Consider the following 26,594-nt stretch of genomic DNA (forward strand, 5'->3'; position numbering starts at 1 on the left):
AATCTTAAACTGCTGAAGCCACAAATCTTCTAACCTAGTCACAGTTATACGATTTACCATTGCCTTATTTTGTTTGCCACTATTTTCCTTAAGTGGTCCATTGACGGTCCATCCAAGTTTTGTTCGTATGGCAAATGGCCCACCATTAATACTGCTTATAACTTCCCATGGCTCCATTGCCGTGGGTACATTTGCTCCAATAAGCAGCCCAACATTTGCTTCTATTTGTGGGAGATAGACCCCTCTTAGATAAGCCCACCTTTCTAAATCCTTCTTTTGTGGTATGTTCTCTTTACCTACAGGTATCACTCTTTGTGTGAATACATCTGGAAGCCTGATAAACTGATTATCTGTCAAACTACCAACTTCTAGACCGGACACCACATATGTGCTCACAGGCTTCTCATCATTCATGGTTTTCAGTAGTATGTCAGTCTTTCTTCCACTGAGCCTCAGCTCTTTCATCAGTTCCTCAGTGCAAAAGGATGAGGAACTTCCTGCATCCAGAAACGCATAGGTTTCCACAATTTTATCACCTTTCTTTGATTTGACACGTACAGGAACAATTGTGAGCATGCATTCATCTTCACCGGCCCCATTAAGCCCTCTTTTGCTTTCAGGGTCAGCACTGACAAATAGACTAGTAACTGTTTGCTTCTCGTCATGGTTAGTTTTTTGTTGTTGGTCATTTACTGCGTCTTTCTTATTAATATGCAGCACAGTAGGATGTGTTAATGAGCACACCTGACAGCTCAACTTGTTCTTACAGGCCTTACTTAAATGACCATGCTTTAAGCATCCAAAACACAACCCTTTGCTCTGTAGGAATTGTATTTTTTCTTTGTGTGGCTTAAGTTTTTGCATGAGTTGATGCTGTGCTCTTCTTTACAAAACAGGCATGTCTTCACTGGTGCTTCAGTACTGTTTACACTGTCTTTCTGTTCATCGTACAAGGGTTTTGCACTTGTGGTGAATGTCTTCTTTATTATGCCTTTTTTCTGTGTCCTTTGATCTGTTTGAGCCTTTGTTATTGGGCTATCCTTTATGTCACCAAAGACAGGGTGCATGGTGATCTTTACTTGTTTATTAATGAAATCTACTAAATCCTTAAATTTCACTCTTCTGCTGTACCGATCCTGAATACTACATGCATTATTCCTCCATTTTTCACGTAGCTTGTATGGAAGCTTTGCTACAATGGCTTTAAGATTGGCTGCATTATCCATTTCTTCCATATAATTCACATCTGACATTGTGTTACAGCATGCAGTTAAAAACAGTGAAAAGGCATATAAGGAATCTCCATCTTCTGCCTTAATAGGGGCCCAGCTCAATGCCTTGTCCATGTAAGCCACAGAAATCCTGTAATCATTGCCGAAATGTTCCTTGAGCAGTTCTTTTGCTTTGCGATAACCTGCATCTGGATTCATGTGAATGCAGCTTTTAACTAACTCTCTCGGCTGTCCACGTGTAAACTGCTCTAAGTAATACAAACGATCTTTAGAGCTATCAGTACGCGCCTCAACTCCATGCTCAAATGCTCTGACAAATAAATGGTAGTCAAGGGGATCACCATTAAAGATGGGAATGTCTAATGGAGGCAACATAGACATTTTTTGATGCTTCACTATGAGCTCACTGATGTTGTGCTGACGTTCCATTAGCTCACTTAATGCACGTGCAGGTGGTGTTTTAACTGATTTGTGATCATCTACCTGGTCAGCACCATGCTCATGTTTCACTGAATTTGCATGGGTTGGTTTAATGTCCATACCATGCTGAGAACTCACAAGTGAATAATTCTCGAATTCATCCAGTACCTTCAGCTTTGCATCTGTTGCAGCAATTGCAGTCTGTAGCTCTAGTTGTTCTTTTTTTGCCCTTAACTCATTTTCTTGCCTTTCAATTTCTTGCCTTTGCTTCAGTGCAACGACCTTTGCTTGCAATTCCGCCTTTTCCATTTCAGCCTTAAGGCGAGCAGATGAAGACGAGGAGCTCCCCAAGTCAGACCCTGACCTTCTACTTAACATACTCCTCTTACTAGAAGCAGCTGACACCAGTGAGGCGTTATCAGCATGGTTTGATGCTGTTTGAAACGGCATGTCTTGTTCGCACTGCTCATCAGCGTGCTTAATCCACATTTCCACTTTGTGCATGTGTAGCCGGTGTGATCTTGTTGGTGAGACTCGCATTCAAATACCCCTCTGCGTTGTGTAGCAAGAAGACAACTGGACACGCTCTGCCATTCACTTGGGAATTTATTCTCTGTATGTAAAATGAGAGTATTGAATGAATACACAAGGAATTTCCTCACTTTCACAGCACTATGTACACTTCCTCCAGCGCCTCTAGCGCGAACTGAGCTTAACATATACACGTTTACATTAATCACATATATATATATATATATATATATATATATATACACATACACATATATATATATATATATACATATATATATAATAAAATATAACATTTCAAATGACCATACCTGTATGTAAAATGAGAGTATTGAATGAATACACAAGGAATTTCCTCACTTTCACAGCACTATGTACACTGTGTGAGGAAAAAAAGAAAAGGCGCCATTAGAGCCTAATTGGCGGCAATTCATTCACTGACGGGAAATTACTGCATACAATAAATCTCTCACATACGAAATACATGTAACATATAGGTCATCTTACTCTGAAATTACATTAAACATAATAAACAGACGATTAATACATGAAAAAACACACTTTAAACAACTTTAACAACTTTTTTATACAGAGCTCTATAAATACATACCTTCCTCCAGCGCCTCTAGCGCGAACTGAGGTTGGTGAACCTCTCAACACCAATATAACTTGCCACAACAGGCGTAAAATTCAAAATAAAAGCTCTTTACATAAATCGGCAAAAAAACAAAACATTATAAAATTCACAAGCAAAATGTACATAAAAAATAAGGATTTTAAGTGAAATATGAAAAACAAAACCATATCTATATTTTTACACATCTGCTACATTCTCCTCCCCTTGAATTTCACTAAAATCCTGATCAGTTACTACCAGAATATGCATTCAAAATCTGGAAAATACATTTGATCATGACTGGCACACGCAATGAAAACCCTTATTCTTTTCTAATTCAGCTAAATGAGCTACCTGCCTAACAGGTCAAGAGAAACCCAAGGTTGATCAAGCCCTAGATTTTCTTGGAATAATATGATGCCTTGTACATCATAGAGTAACCTGGCCCCACTTATGCCTTGAAATTCACAATGAACATGGAAACACGTCATCTAATAATCTTTTCAAAAGATATTGAGTAGTGATTGAGATTTCTTAGTTACTGTGTTAGCAAAACTCTCCACCTTAAAAGACTTTTGAGTCATAGACTCAATTAACCGACTGACCTTTTTCACGACTCTTCCTGCACGAGTTCTGACCACATCCTGAGTGTCAGTATTTTGTGTCTGTGTGTCTACACTGGTGTGTGCTGGTAAATCGGTTACAGTTGAGACTGTGTCTGGAATAACTGATGGATCAAAGTCATCATCTAGACTATTAACACCAGCATTACGTGAATTAGGTGAAAGAGAGTACTGGTCTTTGTCATCATCTAGTTCTTGAACTCTAGATTCATCTTCTAATAGACTGGAATTATCACATTCTGTGATTTCATCAATAAATGACCCTGAACTCTCAGCACTCTCTGAATTGTTGTGCGTTGAAACTTCAAAAGGATTCAAAAGACTGATGTCCTCCACTGGACTTTCTGCACTAGACTGGTCGTTGCTTATTTCGTCGGTAGACAAACCCACAGGCAGAAAACTAATGTCCAAGATCAAATTACGATGAACAACTTTTTGGTTTCCCTCATCATCTTTCAATTTGTACACGTTTGTTTGAAGATTCTTGTCTTCCACAGTATAGACTGTTGGATTCCATTTATCAGCAAGTTTTCTTTTTCCTCTTTCGCCTTTGTTTGCGAGGAGTACTCTGTCTCCTAAGTTGAGATGTGTCCCCTTGACCCTTCGGTTGTACCCTTCAGCTTGTTTACGTTGTTCTTTGGCAGCATGCTTCTGTGCAATTCCAGCTGCTTCATGAAGATAGGACATGAGCTTTTTCACATAGCTTCCATGGTCAACAACAACAGGATCATGTAACACCTGCTTAAACATTACGTCGACAGGAAGTCGTGGAATACGACCAAACATTAGCTGGAACGGTGCATAACCAGTTGTTTCGTGAACAGTTGCATTGTACGCGAATGTTAACGTCTGAATCTGCTCAGGCCACTTATGCTTTTCTTGGAGGGGAAGTGATCGCAACATATTGCCCAGTGTGCGATTGAATCTTTCAGTTCCACCATTACCCATAGGGTGATATGCGGTAGTGCGGGACTTGGAAACACCAGACAGATGTAACAATTCTGCTATAAGTGTACTTTCGAAGTTGGCCCCCTGATCAGTGTGAATTCTTTCTGGAAACCCGTACACACAGAACACATGATCACACAACTTCTTGGCAATTTGTTTAGCGGTTTGATTTGGACATACAAAGGCATGGGCTAATTTTGTAAAGTGATCTGTCAAAACCAGTACATCTACAGAGCGCTGGTTTCGGTCCTCGGCACACCAAAAATCTAAACAAACTAATTCCATAGGAGCAGAAGTCCGAATGTTCTCTAATGGTGCTCTGGCAGATGGCTCAGGTGTTTTGGCCAAAATACATCGCTGGCAACACTTCACATACTCCCTGACATCATACTCCATTTTATGCCAGAAGAAACGTTGACGTGCGAGGTAAAGTGTCCTTGCCTGTCCTTGGTGACCAGCAAGATCATGAACGCCTTGCAAAGCTTTTTCTCTGAGACTTCGGGGTAAGACAAACTGGTGTCTCTTCTGTCTACTAAGGGGGTCTTTAGTGACTCTGTAGAGAATGCCATCTTGGACCCTCAGTCTGTCCCATTGTTTAAGAAGCCCCAAAGTTCTCGAATTCATTCTACCTCTCTCTCGCCTTGAAGGTTGCTTTCTCTGACTGACTAATGACACAACCTCTGAAATGGTGGGGTCAAGCTCTTGGCTGCGCTGAAGCTCCTCTAAGCTAATAACTGAAATCTCACTACAGCCAGGAGACTGGAAACTTTGAAGAGACTGGACAACTTGCGAAGCTCTTAGCTCTGCTGTCGAATCCCACTGCTCATGTGCATCCAAGCAAGCTTTAATGGTGGAACTGTCGCAAGGAAAATGTGTGCACTGAGACAAGGAAGAGGTTTGAACACATTGCACTCTGAGGCGGAAAGAGTCCTGAATTCCATCCTCACTCATCCCTTTTGCTTCTGCAAGTAACTGATTGTAAGACTCGTTAATAAGTCTACGACTGACTGTTTTTGCGAATGGATCTCTGCTCAAAGCATCAGCCACTGTGTTCTTGCTACCAGGTATGTGTTTTATATCAAATGTGTATGGGGCAAGTTTGGACACCCAGCGTTGTTCGCAAGCATCTAACTTGGGTTTGGTCATTATATATGTGACTGGATTGTTATCAGTCCACACTGTAAAGGTGTGACCCTTTAACCAATGACTAAACTTCTCACATACACTCCACTTGAGTGCTAAAAATTCAAGACGGTGAGCTGGATACAGTTTTTGAGACTTGGTCAAAGATTTACTTGCAAATGCTATGGGGCGAGCTTTCTCTTCACCAACTGCCACTTGGGATAAGACAGCCCCAAGACCGTCCAAAGAAGCATCTATGGACAAAATGAAAGGGCGTGAGAAATCTGGGTGTGCAAGAACCACACTGTTTAGAAGGCTCTCTTTTAGACTGGCAAGGGCAGCATCACACTCAGAGGTCCAGTCAACAGGCTGTAGTCTACAGAATGTTCCTGCCCTTGTGTGTGGTTTGACTTTGCCTCTCCTCTTCTGTCCAGCAGTGAGAGCAAAAAGTGGCTTTGCTATGGCAGAACAATTGGCAATGAAATGTTGGTAGTAGAATACCATACCGAGGAAAGACTTTATTCTTTTTCCTGAGGGTGTGCACCCATCCTCCTCCATCAAATCAACTTTTGACATCTTTGTTATGACTTCCACTTTGGCTGGATCCAGTGAGACCCCATTACAGTCTACAAGATGTCCAAGAAACTTTACAGACGCTCGCATCAGATGGCATTTTTTTGGACTGAGCTTAAGATTATGAAGCCGCAACCGCTGGAATACAACTTCCAATCTCTTCAATGCTTCATCTTCGCTTGATGCGAATACCAGCAAATCGTCAAGATAGCATAACAAGCTACTGAAATTGAGGTCGCCAAAAATGCTCAACATCATGCGCATAAATGAGGCGGGACTATTTGACAAACCTTGTGGCATCCGGTTATACTCATGCAGCCCTAAGGGAGTTGTAAACGCAGTATATGTTTTGTCCTCTTCAGCCATGGGGATGTTGTAGAAACCTGACGTCAGGTCCATGGTGCTGAAAAAGGCATTTCCACCTAGTGCTGCCAAACAGTCTGCCTGATGCGGGAGTGGATGCGCATCTTTGATGGTTCTGGCGTTTAGCCATCTAAAATCAGTGCAAATCCTCAGATTGCCATCTTTCTTCCACACTAAGACTAGTGGTGAAGCGTACTCACTCACAGACTTTCGAATTATGCCCTGCTCTTCCATTTCTGATAGCACCTGCCGTAGTTTTTGATAATGAGCAGGCGGTACACGACGATAAGGAAGTCGGAACGGTCGCTCATCTGTGAGTCGGATACGGTGAACAAATCCTTTGGCTTCTCCACAGTCTAGGGAGTTTTTGGAGAAAACGTCATGATACCTCTCAAGCAATTGGACTAATTTTTCCTTGCCTACAAGGTCTGTGGAGCAGGAGTCAATGTCTACATCACCAAGTCCAGCATCTTGGAGTCTTTGTTTGAGATCTGAAAGACACATTGTTGGAGTCTGCTGGCATGGTGAAATTAATTCAGTTTGGCTCACTCCTTGGAAAAGCTCAAAGTCCTCCACAGCTAAACAAGGCGACACATCCGCTAATTTAGTGTTTCTCCTCAGGGTAACAGGCTGATCAGAGAAGTTGGTGACCTTCATGGGGATCCATCCGTCACCCCATAATGGTGTAACAATGCGCCCAACCATAATATGACGTGGCATTGTTTTGGAAGATGTGGGCTCAACAACAACTGTGCTCCCTGGAGACATGGGAACATTGCTTGGGAGTTTTCCCCAAAGTAGGTGTTCTTGTTTTCCCAATAAAGTAACAGCTTGTTGGAGTTTAACAGTTCCCACCTTACTAGGTAACTCATCGCCTCGCCATCGGCATGTGTTTGCCATGAGATCCAAAAACTGTTCACATTCGTCAGAGGAACGTACACCACTGCTGGAAATGAGACGCCAATAATCATTATTTTCTTTCATGTGATGCATGAGAAATTTAATCACATTTGTGCCTAATATTAGTTCATCCTTCTGTCCTGGCACAACAAGAACTGGTACAATGCAGCTTTCCCCATAAACTTTTAACTCAGTTTCATACATGCATTTTGGTCTGGTAAGTTTACCCCCACATCCAACTAAGACTATATTCTCAGTCAGTGGCTTTGGTTCTGGCAATACATTTTCGTTCAGCATCCTTGCTTCAGCCTCTTCGCTAAAGGTGCACGCCATAGACCCAGAATCGAGCATCCCTCGTACTTTAAATTTGTTATTTACACTAACTGACGCATAAAACAATTCATCAAATGACTCAACTCTCTGCACATTCTGCACTATAACTTTAGCGCCTACTGGTGCCTGAGTGCATGCATTCTGATAGCATTGTTCAAGGTCACTGAGGGGTGATTCAAATTTACCCACACTTTCCCCTCCTGAGTGCAGGCTGTCTAGTTTAAAGACTGCGGCTCTTGGGAAGATGGTGGAAAAGCTTGGCTTGAATCAACATTAGTACAATTCTTTTTGATGTGACCTGGCTGAAAGCAGCTCAGACACAAACGATGTCGTCTGCAATGAGCAAGAGTAGAGTGTTCACTAGATCTACAGACCCTGCATGGTTTTACTGGTGGCTGAGGTGAGCTGAAGGGCTTTGCTGCAATTTGATTATTCTGTGTGAGCGCTCGATCTAGAAGGCTTACAAGTGTTCTCATGCAGTCATCCTCAACTGGTGGAGTAGGTGTGGTAGTAGCGTCAGCGTGTACAATTGATTCTACTGAGCAGTTGCTGGGCATGGTTACAGTTGGTTCAGGAGTCTGTACATGAACAATCGCATGTCTCACATGACTGGGATGTTTGGACTTAGTGAGTGTCTGTTCTCTCAGCTCGGACTGATAGCGGTCAAGATGTTCTTGTATCTCACTTGCTGTCCATTTATTTGGTGCCTTGAACTTGAAAACAGCAGAAAGAGCTGTGTCAGGGCAGTACTTAACAAACATCATTGCCACCTCATGGCATGGGTCTTCTATTTGTCGTCCCAGCCTCCTTAGACCCTCTTCTGCTGCATCAACAGCCTTGTTTAAACGAACCCAGTACTCAATAGGATTTTCTCCCACCGCTGGTACTGTACCATAAAAGTCAGCTAAAGGCATGCACGAATATTTAATATCACTAAAGTGTTGTTTTAACACATCAAAGATTACTTTAGGATCATCACTAGGCTTTAACGAAGGGTTACTGCGAAGTGTTATCCTTACAATGTCCTTAGCTTTACCCATTAATCTAGAGAGAATCTCCTGAAACTGCTCTGCTAGTGGTACGCTTCGCTTTCTTAAATAGGTTTGCATAAGCTCCTCCCATTCAAGTGTAGTGAACTTGTCAGAATCATCTCCCCGAAAAACAGGGGGTTCCCTAACGTCACTCTGCATAACCAGTCTAACACCTGTCAAATTCAGTGAGTGTGTGTCTGTGGGTGACTGACTTGTATTTACAGACTGAGTTTGTGCAAAATTATCACTTTTCTCCCCACAAACCTCTTTTTGCTGAGCTGACATTAGTGTTTGGCCTACCTGATGGGCAATGTGTGTTATGAGATTGTGTAAAGCTGGATCATTAAGATCTGTTAAAACTGAATGTGAATTATTGGGACCTTTGTCGGCAACATCAATTATTCGAGTAGAGCAAAATGCAGGTGAGGCTACTCTTATTTTGCTCCTATCTGCAACTGGTGTAAATGGCACTTCCCCAAGGTATCTGCCTCTACCCAACCCAAAACTAAATGTGTTCTCAACCATGGAACGAACCTTGTCTTTCTCCATAACATACGTCATTTCTGTGTTCTATACTTTTCAAACAATGTAAATAAATACTAAACAGTAAACAGTTTAAACAGCAGAAAAAAATATCAAAGTACTAAATACAATATTTACAATTCACCAAGTGCATTTACTCTGTGCTGTGAAAGAAGGCAACTTAGCTGTCTCAGTTCAATAATGCTGGTTGATGCAAATCAGCAACTCCTGGCGACCAAGCTGACGCTGATCCACTGTGCGAAGATCCACTGTAGACTGATCTGATGCAACAGGATCCGGGTCACGGCACCACATGTAGCCGGTGTGATCTTGTTGGTGAGACTCGCATTCAAATACCCCTCTGCGTTGTGTAGCAAGAAGACAACTGGACACGCTCTGCCATTCACTTGGGAATTTATTCTCTGTATGTAAAATGAGAGTATTGAATGAATACACAAGGAATTTCCTCACTTTCACAGCACTATGTACACTTCCTCCAGCGCCTCTAGCGCGAACTGAGCTTAACATATACACGTTTACATTAATCACATATATATATATATATATATATATACACATACACATATATATATATATATATATACATATATATATAATAAAATATAACATTTCAAATGACCATACCTGTATGTAAAATGAGAGTATTGAATGAATACACAAGGAATTTCCTCACTTTCACAGCACTATGTACACTGTGTGAGGAAAAAAAGAAAAGGCGCCATTAGAGCCTAATTGGCGGCAATTCATTCACTGACGGGAAATTACTGCATACAATAAATCTGTCACATACGAAATACATGTAACATATAGGTCATCTTACTCTGAAATTACATTAAACATAATAAACAGACGATTAATACATGAAAAACACACTTTAAACAACTTTAACAACTTTTTTTATACAGAGCTCTATAAATACATACCTTCCTCCAGCGCCTCTAGCGCGAACTGAGGTTGGTGAACCTCTCAACACCAATATAACTTGCCACAACAGGCGTAAAATTCAAAATAAAAGCTCTTTACATAAATCGGCAAAAAAACAAAACATTATAAAATTCACAAGCAAAATGTACATAAAAAATAAGGATTTTAAGTGAAATATGAAAAACAAAACCATATCTATATTTTTACACATCTGCTACACATGAACCCTTGAATCTTATGCACTTTCTCTGCAAAACGTACTTGATCATCATCAAACTCATTTTGAGGCAATGTTTGCGTCAATTCGGTGTTCAAATTGCACAGTTCTCTATAAGTGTCTTGGTACACTACAAAACGTGTTTGCTTGATGGAGTTTACGTTTGCATAATCATCCATTAGGCGCTCTAACTCCTTGGCTTGGTTCGTTAGATGTCCCAACTTAGCTTTCCTTAACTGCTTTAGTCGGTACACTTTCTCATCAAGCGCCTTTTCTGTCATTATTGATTTCCTTTTACAATCCGGAACCGTATTGTCCATTTTGTTACGTATTTTTAACACGCCTTTATGTTTACAGTATTGTCCTTTCCCTCCGTTAACTCCACACAGCGATGATGCTAATTCCACGTTAGGCTAATTTAGTGTATTAATAAATGAGTTGGGGTGAACTCACTCAGTAACGCTGTCCTCCGTAACTTCAGAAAGAATCCTCGTTAATCCCAACCTTGATTTCCTGTCGTCCAAGTCCTCCGCACGGAGCGGTTCAGGTTTTCTGACTAAAAATGTAGATCCAAAGTTCGTAAAAGTTTTAAGATGATGCGGAGACCTCTGGCTGACGCGTGTTCCACTAATATCTAGTCCACTCGATCCCCAAAAAAGCAAAAAAGCAAAAAAGACTGCACTTTTCTGAATTTTATTTAACTATAAACATATAAAATAACTTAAAAATGCACGTACTTCAGCTACAGCGTCTAACTATTACAACGAATTAATCTAAATTACCAGACACGGTCAGAAAACCGTTTGGCTCCATCCTCAATCATCATAAATCTAACCTGCGCACTAGCACCCAGCATAGCAAATATGACAGTAGTTCTTAAAGTGACAGCTATCACTTAAACATGAGAAAATAACAGAGATTAATATAAACAAATATGGACTTCCAAATTCAGCAATAACAAAATTATTCCAATACAAACAATATCCACATATGAATATAATTTAAACATAAAAAAGTTAAATTATTAAATTATCTAGGGGCATTTTGGCACCTACATGCACTTTAACATCACCCCGGACTGCACGCTGGACTGTCGTAATTATTTAATTATTTATCATTGCACCTGCACTTTACACAACTGTCATACATATATATGTATAGTTATAGTTATTTTTTTCACCATCCTTATATACTGTAGTTATAGTTACAGCTGTATAGTTATTATTTACACATCCTTTATCCCAGTACTGTTATTACTAATATATACCTAACTAATCTTATTATTATTACTGTTATTATTATAATACATATTCATTTTTACTAATATGCTTATTGTTATTATTGCTATTATGTATATAGTAATATGTACATAGATATAATTTCATATATGTAACTAGCTATAGTTATAACTCTATATTCATATTAATCATAGGTATATGTTACTAATATTCTCTGTCTTTTTGCACAATGCTACTATTTGCACTTCTGGTAGATGCTAACTACATTTCGTTGCCTGTACCTGTACTAAGCAATGACAATAAAGTTGAATCTATCTATCTATCTATAAATATATACAAAAATGAAACATCATGTATTGACCTGACTTTAGTTGATAGGAAAATAGCCAATATATGTGAATGGGAAGTAGATCAGAACACAAGCATTGGTAGCAATCATTTCCCTATCTTCTGTAAAATTGAAATGGAGTTGAAGACTGAAAAGAGTTACATTCATCATAAATAGCATTTCATAAAAGCAAACTGGGAGAAGTATTATCAAAGTTGCAATGAAGAAATTGGAGACAGACCAATCTGTAGATCAGATGAATGAGTTTGAGCAGTCTTATTCTCACTGCAGCTAGTCAGAGCATTCCTAAAAGTCAGAACGAAAGAGTAAATGTTCCATGGTAGAATGATAAATGTCAAGAAGTCATTAAAAACCGAAATAGAGCTTTTTTACATAAAACATTAACTGTAGATAATCTTATGGAATTTCAAAGGAAGAAGGCTCTAGCAAGGAAAGTAATAAAATATGCTAAAAGAGAATCTTGGAGGCAGTTTTGTTCTACAATTGGAGGGGAAACAACTTTGGCTAGATGGTTAAAAAGATGTCAGGCAGATATAAACCATCAAGTATTTCGGTACTAATAGATGACAATAATACTAAAGCTATATCAGATAAAGGAAAGGCTGATAAGCTGGGTAAAATGTTTGCTGAAGTCCATAAAGGCAATCACTTAGATGAATATTTCAAAAAAGGAAAGAGGATATCTTAAAAGTGAATAAAGGTCCTAAATGCCAAAACAGAAACAGGATCTATACTGGATGAAGAATTTAATATTTCAGAGTTGCGAATGGCTGTAAATAACACAGCATACTCCTCACCAGGAACTGACAATTTATGTTATCCAATGTTTAAGAAGCACTATTTAATAGAATTTGGAATGAAGGTAAATTACCTAAAATATGGAAAAGGCAATAATTCTTCCATTTCCTAAACCAGGAAAAGATCCAAGTAATCCAGGAAATTACAGACCCATAGCTCTGACCTCACATTTAGGAAAGCTCATGGAAATACTGGTAGTTGCTCGTCTGAGCTACTTTTTGGAAAATAAATGTTTGGTTAAAAGTTATCAAACAGGATTCAGGAAGAGTAAGTCAACCACTGATGCCCTAGTTAAACTCTGTAATGAGATACAGAAATCATTAATTATGAAAGAGGTAATGGCTGCAGTCTTTCTTGATATTAAAAAAAGCTTATAATACTATGTGGAGGGAGGGTCTGTTAATCAAATTGGAGAAGATGGGGATTAACAGGAAAATGTTCAACTACATTCTTGACTTTTTGTCACAATGCACATTGAGGGTCAGAGTAAATAATGAACTATCAGAAGAATTCATGGTGGAAAGTGGAATTCCCCAAGGGAGTGTAATCAGGCCAATACTGGGGTGCAGACAAACAATTCTTGATGAATATATATATATAAAGCACTAATCAGATCAACCATAGAATATGGATGCATAGTGTATAGGTCAGCATGCATAACATCTCTCAGAAGATTAGACAGGGTTCAGTATGAAGGCATAAGTCTTGCTTTAGGAGCCATTAAAACAACACCTACATGCGCACTTCTAGTTTAATCTAAAGAAACCCCAGTCAAACTAAGAGCTGATCAATTATCCTTAACATAGTGGGTAAGGCTTCCACCAGGGATACTGCCAACTCCAACTGTTGATATTAAGTTACTGAAAGAAAAAGCAGAGCAACCAAATGAACAAAGTATTGTAGAATGCAATCAATGGTACCTTATATCTAAATATTATGGTTTTCTCAATTTTTTTACAGATGGGTCAAGAGACCCAGAAAATGGTCATTGTTGAATTGGGATCTACATTTCAAATTTTAAGAAAAAGTATGGATACAGAGTAAGCAATTTTTTTTAATCAATTTACTCAATTTAATATAGAAATAATTGGAATAATAACCGCTCTGAGGTGGATCGAAGAAATCAAACCAATTAGATCAGTTACAGTGGGGCCAAAAAGTATTTAGTCAGCCACTGATTGTGCAAGTTCTCCTACTTAGAAAGATGAGATAGGTCTGTAATTCATCATAGGTACACTTCAACTATGAGAGACAAAATGAGAAAAAAAAAATCCAGGAAATCACATTGTAGGATTTTTAAAGAATTTATTTGTAAATTATGGTGGAAAATAAGTATTTGGTCAATAACAAAAGTTCAACTCAATACTTTGTAACATAACCTTTGTTGGCAATGACAGAGGTCAAACGTTTCCTGTAAGTCTTCACCAGGTTTGCACACACTGTAGCTGGTATTTTGGCCCATTCCTCCATGCAGATCTCCTCTAGAGCAGTGATGTTTTGGGGCTGTCACTGGGCAACACGGACTTTCAACTCCCTCCACAAATTTTCTATGGGGTTGAGGTCTGGAGACTGGCTAGGCCACTCCAGGACCTTGAAATGCTTTGCAGAAAAACAGCCCCAAAGCATGATGTTTCCACCCCCATGCTTCACAGTAGGTATGGTGTTCTTGGGATGCAACTCAGCATTCTTCTTCCTCCAAACACGACGAGTTGAGTTTTTACCAAAAAGTTCCATTTTGGTTTCATCTGACCACATGATATTCTCCCAATCCTCTTCTGGATCATCCATAAGCTCTCTGGCAAACTTCAGACAGGCCTGGACATGAACTGGCTTAAGCAGGGGGACACGCCTGGCACTGCAGGATTTGAGTCCCTCTCAGCGTAGTGTGTTACTGATGGTAGCCTTTGTTACTATGTCCCAGCTCTCTGCAGGTCATTCATCAGGTCCCTCCGTGTAGTTCTGGGATTTTTGCTCACCGTTCTCATGATCATTTTGACCCCACGGGATGAGATCTTGCGTGCGACCCCAGATCGAGGGAGATTATCAATGGTCTTGTATGTCTTCCATTTTCTTACAATTGCTCCCACAGTTGATTTATTCACACCAACCTGCTTGCCTATTGTAGATTCACTCTTCCCAGCCTGGTGCAGGTCTACAATTTTCTTCCTGGTGTCCTTCGACAGCTCTTTGGTCTTGGCCATGGATGAGTTTGGAGTCTGACTGTTTGAGGCTGTGGACAGGTGTCTTTTATACAGATAACGAGGTCAAACAGGTGCCATTAATACAGGTAACGAGTGGAGGACAGAAAAGCTTCTTAAAGAAGAAGTTACAGGTCTGTGAGAGCCAGAAATCTTGCTTGTTTGAGGGTGACCAAATACTTATTTTCCACCATAATTTACAAATAAATTCTTTAAAAATCCTACAATGTGATTTCCTGGATTTTTTTTCTCATTTTGTCTCTCATAGTTGAAGTGTACCTATGATGAAAATTACAGACCTCTCTCATCTTTCTAAGTAGGAGAACTTGCACAATCAGTGGCTGACTAAATACTTTTTGGCCCCACTGTATACTAGTACAGAACTTCCAGTGCCGCACTAGTGGCTGCCCGTCGTAGTAGCTCCCGTTACTGTCTTTGTCTTTTCGTGTTTTATTTTATGCTTTTCGGACTAACTTCACTGATATTACACTTCATCTGTTCATACTTTCAAACGCAATGGATACTGTGTGGCTGAAGCGTTTTTTACTCATCCTTTTGGTGTTTTTAACTTTTTTTGTGCCGGGTCGTCATGTGAACGGGAGCGCAAGCATTGTTTACCATCGCGACCAGCAGATCGCGCTCTCGAACACCACGCTACCGCCTGGAGCAAGACCGCAAATCCCGGACGAGCTGAGAAGAAGACGCAGAGGATGCAGGGCTGGTGCTTTACGGAGAGCAAGAAAAAGGAAATATAAACCATATCTTCCTTCTATTGTTATGGGGAACGTGAGATCTCTGGCAAATAAGATGGACGAACTCAGTGTGCTAACACGAACGCAGCGGGAATATCGGGAATGCAGTATTATGTGTTTTACTGAGACGTGGCTGCAGGAACATATTCCGGACTCCAATTCTTCCATCCCGGGTTTTCGGACTGTACGGACTGACAGAGACTGCAGACTGAGCGGTAAGAAGAAAGGAGGCGGGATCGCATTGTTTGTGAATGACAAATGGTGTAATCCAGGACATGTTACCGTTAAAGAGCAGTTTTGTAGCCCGGACATTGAACTGTTAGCCATGAGTTTGCGTCCTTACTACATGCCGAGGGAATTCACATGCGCCATCATTGTTATTGTTTACATACCGCCATCTGCTGATGCGGCACGTGATGTCATCAACACAGTCACTGCCAGACTTCAAACAAGGCACCCAAACACCTTCCTGGCTATCTCTGGTGACTTTAATCACACCTCACTCTCTGAAACACTCCCTACTTTACAACAGTTTGTGGAATGCCCCACCAGAGACCATAAAACATTGGACTTACTGTATGCTAATGTCAAGAATGCATACAGCTCCATTGCCCTCCCCCCCTTGGGCAAGTCAGATCACAACCTTGTTCTTCTTACCCCTACCTACACACCCATTGTTCAGGAACAACCTGCAACGACCCATATTGTAAGGAGGTGGACACAGGAAGCGAATGAGAACTCTGCAGGATTGTTTTAAGGCCACTAACTGGGATGCACTCTGTGAGCCCCATGGTGATGACATCAATGCCTTAACTGACTGTATAACAGGGTACATCAATTTCTGTGTGTACAACATCATTCCCACTAAGACAGTGCAATGCTTCCCCAACAACAAGCACTGGATTACTAGTGATCTAAAGGAGCTGTTAAATAGGAAGACGAAAGCCTTCAGAGATGGTGACGTTGACTCACTCAAAAGAATACAGAAGGAACTGAAAGTGAGGCTGAGAGAGAACAAGGAGGCGTACAGACGGAAGCTCGAAAATAGGCTTCAACACAACAACGTGAGGGACGTGTGGTCGGGTATGAGAACAATCACGGGCTTCAAGGCAAGGATGAATCAGACGGAGGGTGACGGAATTAGAGCTAACGAGCTGAACAATTTCTTTAATAGGTTCAGCACTGATCATTCAGCCTTCACTCCCCCCCCCAACCACACAGACCCATCATCTTTGGGTTCCAGTCACACCTCTCCTGCCACACCTCTCCAGCTATCAGTACCACCTTTGTGTTCCTGTCACACCTCTTCAGTCATCAGTACCAACAATTCACACATCTCCTCTACACCCTTCACTTGTACTTGTACATTGGACTTAAAATCTCTTCAATCTTCACCCACCTCCACGTCTCACACAACTGAGCCTTCCAGTACACCCTCCCCCTGTCTGTTTGTTTCCAGCAGCCAGGTGAAGAGACAGCTGGAAAGACTACGTTGGAACAAAGCTCCTGGTCCAGATGGCATAAGCCCCAGAGTCCTGAGAACCTGCGCGGACCAGCTATGTGGGGTTCTGCAGCACATCTTTAATCTGAGCCTGCGTCTCATGAAGGTTCCAGTGCTGTGGAAGACATCGTGCCTCGTTCCAGTACCAAAGAAGTCTTCTCCTTCTGCCCTCAACGACTACAGACCGATTGCCTTAACATCACACATTATGAAGGCAATGGAGAGACTTGTTCTGGCCCATCTCAGACCCCAGGTGACCACCTCCCTGGACCCACTGCAGTTCGCCTACCGCCATGAGGTTGGTGTTGAAGACGCCATCATCTACTTGCTACAACGAGCACACTCGCATTTGGATCTAGCTGGCAGCTCTGTGAGGATTATATTCTTTGATTTCTCCAGTGCTTTTAACACCATCCAGCCTTTGATGCTTAAAGAGAAGCTTCAATTAATGCAAGTGGACACCTTCACTTCCTCTTGGATTACTGACTACCTGACAGACAGACCGCAGTTTGTGCGACTGAAAGAAGGTGTTTCTGATCAGGTGGTTAGCAACATAGGAGCACCGCAGGGGACTGTTCTCTCACCTTTTCTCTTTACCCTGTATACCTCAGATTTCCAGTACAACTCTGAGTCCTGTCATCTACAAAAGTTCTCAGATGACTCAGCAGTGGTGGGGTGTATCAGGGGTGGAGATGAGAGTGAGTACAGGGATCTGGTTGACCGCTTTGTCTCGTGGTCAAGGAACAACCACCTTCTTTTAAATGTGACCAAGACAAAAGAGATGGTCCTAGACTTCAGGAAGACCAGGGCTGCTTTGAAACCCCTCTGTATCCTGGGGGATGATGTGGAGGTGGTGGAAAGTTACAAATACCTTGGTGTCCATCTTGACAACAGACTGGACTGGAAGTGCAACACCGAGGCTGTCTACAAAAAAGGCCAGAGCAGACTTTATTTCTTAAGGAGGCTCAGGTCCTTCAATGTATGCAGCAAGATGCTACACATTTTTTACCAGTCTGTAGTCGAAAGTGCAATTTTCTATGCAGCCATCTGCTGGGGGAGCAGCATTAGAGCCAAAGACTGAGCTAACCGGCCAGTACATCTATTTTTTCTTTAGAGAATAGCTCAGTCGGTAGAGCATGAGACTCTTAATCTCAGGGTCGTGGGTTCGAGCCCCACGTTGGGCGAGTATCAAAAAGCTTAACAAGCTTATCAGGAAGGCTGGTTCTGTGCTGGGTTTTGCTCTGGAGCCCCTAGAGCTGGTTATTGAGCAGAGAATTTTGCACAAGCTGCTAAACGTAATGGACAATACCACACACCCGTTACACGACCTGCTGATTAAACAGCAAAGTGCCTTCAGTGGAAGGTTCCGCCAACTTCGCTGCAACAAAGAGCGCTATAGGAAGTCATTTCTGCCCACAGCGGTGGCAACCTATAATAACTCTCACTGGTGCAAGAGAAGGACTCAGAACCTATAACACCCACAAAAGACAATTAAACTACAATTTGCACAGGGTACTGTTTTTAGTTTTTATTTAAAAATTTCAAATTGCACAACGTCTGTAACTGCACCTTCAGCCCCCCTCCCTTTTAGTTTCTTTTGTTCTTGTCCTGTTAGATGTTTTTATATTATATTATTATTTTTTATGTTATTATATTTTTATTTTTATTTTTATTTTATTTTATTTTATTTTATTTTCTTCATATATGTATATTTTTAGATTTTATATCTTACTTGTTTATAATTGTTATTGCTGCTGCGACACCATAATTTCCCTTCGGGGATTAATAAAGTACTCAATCAATCAATCAATCAATCAATACTACATACAGCAACAATACATACTGTATACTGAATAGTGCACTAGTGTATACTGTACACTTCATACTGCACCAGTATATACTGTACACTACATACAGCAACAATACATACTGTATACTGAATAGTGCACTAGTGTATACTGTATACTTCATTCTGCACCAGTATATACTGTATACTACATACAGCAACAATACATACTGTATACTGAATGGTGCACTAGTGTATACTGTATACTTCATTCTGCACCAGTATATACTGTATACTACATACAGCAACAATACATACTGTATACTGAATAGTGCACTAGTGTATACTGTATACTTCATACTGCACCAGTATATACTGTACACTACATACAGCAACAATACATACTGTATACTGAATGGTGCACTAGTGTATACTGTATACTTCATTCTGCACCAGTATATACTGTACACTACATACAGCAACAATACATACTGTATACTGAATGGTGCACTAGTGTATACTGTATACTTCATTCTGCACCAGTATATACTGTATACTACATACAGCAACAATACATACTGTATACTGAATAGTGCACTAGTGTATACTGTACACTTCATACTGCACCAGTATATACTGTACACTACATACAGCAACAATACATACTGTATACTGAATAGTGCACTAGTGTATACTGTATACTTCATTCTGCACCAGTATATACTGTATACTACATACAGCAACAATACATACTGTATACTGAATGGTGCACTAGTGTATACTGTATACTTCATTCTGCACCAGTATATACTGTATACTACATACAGCAACAATACATACTGTATACTGAATAGTGCACTAGTGTATACTGTATACTTCATACTGCACCAGTATATACTGTACACTACATACAGCAACAATACATACTGTATACTGAATGGTGCACTAGTGTATACTGTATACTTCATTCTGCACCAGTATATACTGTACACTACATACAGCAACAATACATACTGTATACTGAATAGTGCACTAGTGTATACTGTATACTTCATTCTGCACCAGTATATACTGTACACTACATACAGCAACAATACATACTGTATACTGAATAGTGCACTAGTGTATACTGTATACTTCATTCGTATGCGTTAAGTTTACCAAATAATCAGAGAAAGTACATTAAAATGTGCAGGAAAAGCCATCATTAAATCAGTTTCCTGTAAATGATGTTGTTGTTAATGATTAAGGCGGCCACTAGTTTGAGTGCAGCGTTCAATGGTAGACAAATTGTTTATTTGTAATAAATATTGCATTTCTGTTTTTGTTTTGTAACACATAAAGGCTGTTTAATATTATCATTCACTCAGAACAAGCATATTAATTTTTATTACTATCTGATTCTGTATGTCTAACTGATTACGGTTACACTCGCTACTTTGAACTCAGGAAGTTGTAGATTTGAAGGAGCAGTTGAAGGCTGCATCGAGTTAAAGTAAAAGTGAGCTCTTCGGTTTATGTGCAGAGAAATATAAAGTTTTCTAGAAAATCACGGTGAGTTTGTGAATATAAAGTTGTAATATGTAAATGTTATTAATCCGTATTTGATGGAAAAATGTTGAGGACTAATTTTATTACCCGATATTTTTTCGGTAAGGAAACTGCGTTATTTAGGCGTGTCAACAACAACACGGATATTTTTTACACTTTAGTTTTCTGTGTTTTTCTCTCATCCACACGAACTCACAAACCCACGATTAATGAAAACAGGATAAAGAGATTTCTGAAAACTGCTTCATTGTTTTCGTCTGGATACTAAAATGTAACTTTACACAGATGTTGTGACGTCAGCGCGCTCGTGTTTACATACATGCAGGTGGTGGACAAAATAACAGAAACACACAATCAATAATAAACATAAAACATCAAATAATAAACATGATACTGGTGTAAAACTAAAAGCATTATAGAGCAGTTTTAAATCCCAGCTAAGACATTTTATTTATTTATTTATTTATTGTAGGATTAATTACACTAGCTGCTAGTTAGCTAAGCTGTGTGATTACTGTGTCATGTCCTTGGTGGTGTTTCTCTGAACTGAAATATAGTTATTTATGTTTGGTTTTATCTTTACTTCAGTGTTACTCCAGTGTGATGGAGGGTACGAGACCAGATTCACCTGAACCCAGCTGTGTCTCCATGAAGAGTGACCAGTCAATGAGACAACCATTTACATTTAAAGATGGAGGCCATTCTACTGATCTGAGGTCAGTATAAACTTTATGCTTTAGTGCAGTTTTTCAACCCTCACAAAAACTGGATGTTAGAATTAGAGGTTTTGTATAGTTATTGACACAGCTTTATCTTTTTTACAGGCCACAAAAGAAGAAATTAAATGTTACTTACAGAGATCAGGTGGAATCCATATTTAAGGTTTGTATGTATGTGTGTGTAATAATAATAATAATGCTAATCTAGTTTGCCTCTGGTAAAATGAATACTGTGAGGGATCTTATGTTGATTTTGGATTCTGAACCCTCCTTAGATGTTGTTTTGGTTTTTACATACTTGAGTGTTCTTTATTTTTGCCATATGGGGTTTATGGGACTTATTAGGGGTACCAAACACCCAACCTTCCACATTTTAATGGTTAAGACACACACGTTATTATACAAAATGTATCACAACTAGTTGCAGTATAATGTTAACTATATCATTCCTTATATGGTAACATCACTCATCTTTCTTTATTACCTCATGCCGCTTCTTGTGATGATCTGTTTCTCTAAATTCCTGAACAGGAACTTGAGTTCAAAGTCATCAACATGTTAAAGAATGAGCTAATCAAGTTCAAAAAGCTCCTGAATGAAGATTACCCAGCATGCTCTGAGCAGGAGGTGAAGGCTGTAGAAGATCTGAGTAGTTTCAGAGAGGGGGCGCTAAAGATCACACTGAATGTTCTGAAGATCATGAACCAGACAGACCTTGCTAACATCCTGCAGAAGAGTAAGAGACCTAAATACTTAAATTATAAATTTCTTTAACATAAAAAAAAAATCCAAATTTATCTTGGTTTTAGAATCATCTAGGCTTTTTATTGGTCAATAAATTATATTATAAAATGTTTTATGAACATCATGTACTTGAAATTAGATGAGAATTCTAACTATAATATTGGTCACTTCATCTCTACAAATCCATTATAATTTAAAATAGAAAATACTATATTTAATATTATTTAAAAAAAATACTTTAGAAATGAATCTAGTATTTATTAAAATATAAAATTCTATATTGTGTTTATTGATCATGCAGTAAAATATTGATTCATAATTAATTGATTCATAATTTCTGTTTTTTTAGAACTATTAGTCTCTGTATATCAGAAAAAAATCAGATCAAACCTGAGAGAGAAATGTAAAAGAATCAGTGAAGGAATCTCCCAGCATGGAAGCTCAGCAATTCTGAATGAGATCTACACAGAGCTCTACATCACAGAGGGTTGGAGTGGAGACATCAATAATGAACATGAGGTAAGACAGATTGAAGCGGCATCCAGGAGACCAGCAGCACAGGAGATTCCCATCAAATGCAGTGACCTCTTTAAAGACACATCCATCAGAACTGTGCTGACTAAAGGAATCGCTGGAATTGGAAAAACAGTCTCAGTGCAGAAGTTCATTTTGAACTGGGCTGAAGGAAAAGCAAATCAGGACGTCATCTTCATATTTCCACTTCCTTTTAGAGAGCTGAACTTGATGAAGCAGGAAAATCTCAGTCTGATGGAACTTCTTCATCAGTTTTTTCCAGAAGTGAAAGGTCTGCCATCATTAAACTGTAATGCTTATAAAGTTTTATTCATCTTTGATGGTCTGGATGAGTGTCGACTTCCTCTAGATTTTCAAAATAATGAGCAATTGTGTAACATAACAAAGTCAGTAAAAATGGATGTGCTGCTGACAAACCTCATCAAGGGGAACCTGCTTCCCTCTGCTCACCTCTGGATCACCACTCGACCAGGAGCAGCCAATCAGATCCCTCCTAAGTGTGTACACCGGGTAACAGAGGTACGAGGGTTTAGTGACCCTCAGAAAGTGGAGTACTTCAGGAAGAGGATCAGTGATGAGAACCTGGCTAGTAAAATCATCAAACACATAAAGTCATCAAGAAGCCTCTACATCATGTGTCACATTCCAGTCTTCTGCTGGATCTCAGCCTCTGTTCTAGAGAGAATTCTGGATGGAGCCGAGGGAAAAGAGATCCCCAAAACTCTGACTCAAATGTTCACTTACTTTCTAATCTTTCAGATAAAGCACAAGGAACAAAAGTACCATGGGAAATCTGACCCTGATCCCCACCAGACCATTGAGACGATATTGGCACTGGGAAAACTGTCCTTCCAACAGCTGGAGAAAGGAAACCTGATCTTCTATGAGGAAGATCTGACAGAGTGTGGCATCGATGTCAAAAACACATCAGTGTACTCAGAAATCTTCAAAAAAGAGGCTGGACTGCACCTGGGTCAGGTCTTCAGCTTTGTGCACCTGAGTGTTCAGGAGTTTCTGGCTGCTTTATATGAATTTCTCACCTTCATTAACAAAAACAGAAATGTGCAGGTGATGCAAAACACTGGATGCTTTAACATCTTTAGAAACTCTATGTCTGACTTTCTGAAGGATTCAGTGGATAAGGCCTTACAGAGTAAGAATGGACACCTGGATCTTTTCCTTCGCTTCCTCCTGGGTCTCTCACTAGAGTCCAATCAGACTCTCTTACGAGGCCTACTGCCACAAACAGGAAGTAGCTCCTACAACAAAGAGGAAACAGTCAGGTACATCAAGGAGAAGATCAGTGAGAATCCCTCTCCAGAGAAATCCATCAATCTGTTCCACTGTCTTAATGAACTGAACGATGATTCTCTAGTGCAGGAAGTCCAACAATACCTGAACAGAAGTGGTTCTGTTCATCACGCTGGACTCCATCTCTCTCCTGCTCAGTGGTCGGCTCTGGTGTTTGTGTTGCTGAACTCAGATCAGGACCTGGATGAGTTTGATTTGAGGAAATATTATCCATCACATGAAGGTCTTCTCAAGATGCTGCCAGTGGTGAAAGAATCGAGAAAAGCTGAGTGAGTCATTTATTAATAAATGTTTGATTTAAGGGTTTTTCACTAAAACACTAATGATTAAATTTATGCAGCTAATAAGGTGCAGAACTAAAGTGTTGCAGTTTGATCTCAAAATGTGTCTGAAACTTACATATAATTTAATAATATTACATTTAAAATTGTGGAAAAAATCATCAACCACAGAGCTCCAAAAACATCATGACTTAATGTAATAGAGACAAATTAATAACAAGTAAGAAAGAATGAAATGCATTAATAATAGACAATATTTTTAAATAACGACACTCATGTTAGCATGAGGGAGGCGCTCAGGTGATACTGTGTAATAATCAGATCGTTTTGCTGTACAACAGTATCATGAATCAGACGTGGAATAAACAGAACTCAGTTTACATAAACATGACGTGTAAATTACATGTTTAGACTCGTGCACTAGTTTTATACAGAATGTAGAATTTCACCTGAAAGCAGGAGCAGAAGTATTTGTACCTCTAACCCTGAATGTTAGTGACAGCAGTTTCTACGTAGAGCTTCCTGATAATTGTTAGTTCCCAGTCGTGCTGTGCAGAAATACAGCAGTGAAAGTGAAACCTTTACAGAGTAAAATAGTGAGTAATTATGGAATGTAAATTTAATTTAGATCAAATGATTAAACCATTTCATACTGGTCAGGACCATGGTGGATCCAGTGCTACTCGAAAACACTTGCAAGGAACACCCACTGGTGATACACACACACACACACAATTAATTTATAATCGTGGGTATCATTGTATAAATTCTCAGTCGCTACACGGCTATAGTTAGCGCTTTCACTATTTTGTAATGTGTAGAAATGTGAAACTCCACCCCTTTGTAAATCAGTATATTTGCAGTGCAGTCTGATCTAATTATTTCTCTCCAGGTTGGATGATTGTAATCTAACAGAGAAAAGTTGTGAAGTTCTGTCCTCAGTTCTCAGTTTAAACTCCTCCAGTCTGAAACATCTGATCCTGAGTAACAATAAACTAAAGGATTCAGGAGTGAAGCTTCTCTCTGCTGGACTGGAGAATCCACACTGTAAACTGGAGATACTGGAGTAAGATCTTCATAAGTTTTATACACATTCATTTATTTACACTAATCACTTCATCCTGGGAAACAATCAGTGTAAACAAATAAACCAGGGTGACACACATACACTTTTAGAGAAAAGGTTAAAATGATTACCGATTCAGCATCAATTCAACTGCTTTCACTTTCATCTGCACTGCAGTCTAGGTAATATTATCAGATCTGCTACTTGGATTCCACCTACTGCTGCAGGGTGACGTCTTTCATTTCTCTGTTTGATCTGATTATTTCTCTCCAGGTTGTGGAAGTGTAATCTAACAGAGGAAAGTTGTGAAGTTCTGTCCTCAGTTCTCAGTTTAAACTCCTCCAGTCTAAAACATCTGAACCTGAGTAACAATAAGCTGAAGGATTCAGGAGTGAAGCTGCTCTCTGCTGGACTGGAGAATTCACACTGTAAACTGGAGATACTGGGGTAAGATTTTCACTTTCACACTGTAGATACAGAAGATATTGTAGCAACCCGCTGCTGTGGACTAGGAGGGGGCGGAGCTTTACCCAGAAGGACTTGCGGCAGTGGTATCTAGATCTAACATGACCGTGCAGCTCAGTGTTGGGAATGGTGTGACAATGCTGAGAAGTGGCCCGGCATGTGTGAATGTGGTATGAATGTCTATGTGTATGAATGAGTGTATGTCCGCATGTATCAATAAAAGAGCTGTTTCCTCTACCTCTTTGACGCTGATGCTACAATATATAAGCATCATTTAAACCAGAAAATGAATTTAACAGACAATGTTTAGGAGTCATCATACGTCATCACATCCTAGCAGGATTGTTTCTTTTACTTTATTTTCTTTTCAGGAATAACATTTTTTTTGTTATTATGCATGCACAATCACAGAGCCACAGTAAGTGGGAACAGACATTTAAAAAAAAAAAACAATTATACATTATTACATATATTTGGTTGCTTGAAATACAATGAACAGTAGAATGTTTAATTTATTATAAATTTAACAAATGTTTGACAAATAAAACAATGTGAAGTATTTCTCCATATTAGACTCTACAGTATAAAGTGAGAATTTTAAACATACAGAGCTGAAACTGTTTTGTTTGTAATTAATAAAGAAAAAATACTGATCTGATTATTTCTCTCCAGGTTGGTGTGGTGTGATTTAACAGAGAAAAGTTGTGAAGTTCTGTCCTCAGTTCTCAGTTCGAACTCCTCCAGTCTGAAACATCTGAACCTGGATTACAATAAACTGAAGGATTCAGGAGTGAAGCTGCTCTCTGCTGGACTGGAGAATCCACACTGTAAACTGGAGATACTGGAGTAAGATCTTCACTTTCACACTGTAGATACAAAAGATCTGTTTCACTCTGAAGCATCATTTTAATAAAAACAACCTTAG

At 39.6% G+C, this 26,594-nt stretch overlaps 1 long non-coding RNA gene across 1 annotated transcript; it reads left to right on the forward strand.

The window, feature by feature from the left end:
* Nucleotides 1–21,198: 21,198 nt before the first annotated feature.
* Nucleotides 21,199–21,820, forward strand: LOC134329172 (uncharacterized). The gene is made up of 3 exons (XR_010014826.1): nucleotides 21,199–21,265; nucleotides 21,374–21,431; nucleotides 21,800–21,820. It is a non-coding gene; the product is annotated as an uncharacterized LOC134329172 (long non-coding RNA).
* The last annotated feature ends 4,774 nt before the right edge of the window (nucleotides 21,821–26,594 follow it).

The sequence above is a fragment of the Trichomycterus rosablanca genome, chromosome 15 (genome assembly GCF_030014385.1).
Source record: "Trichomycterus rosablanca isolate fTriRos1 chromosome 15, fTriRos1.hap1, whole genome shotgun sequence".
In the NCBI taxonomy this organism is placed as follows: domain Eukaryota; kingdom Metazoa; phylum Chordata; class Actinopteri; order Siluriformes; family Trichomycteridae; genus Trichomycterus; species Trichomycterus rosablanca.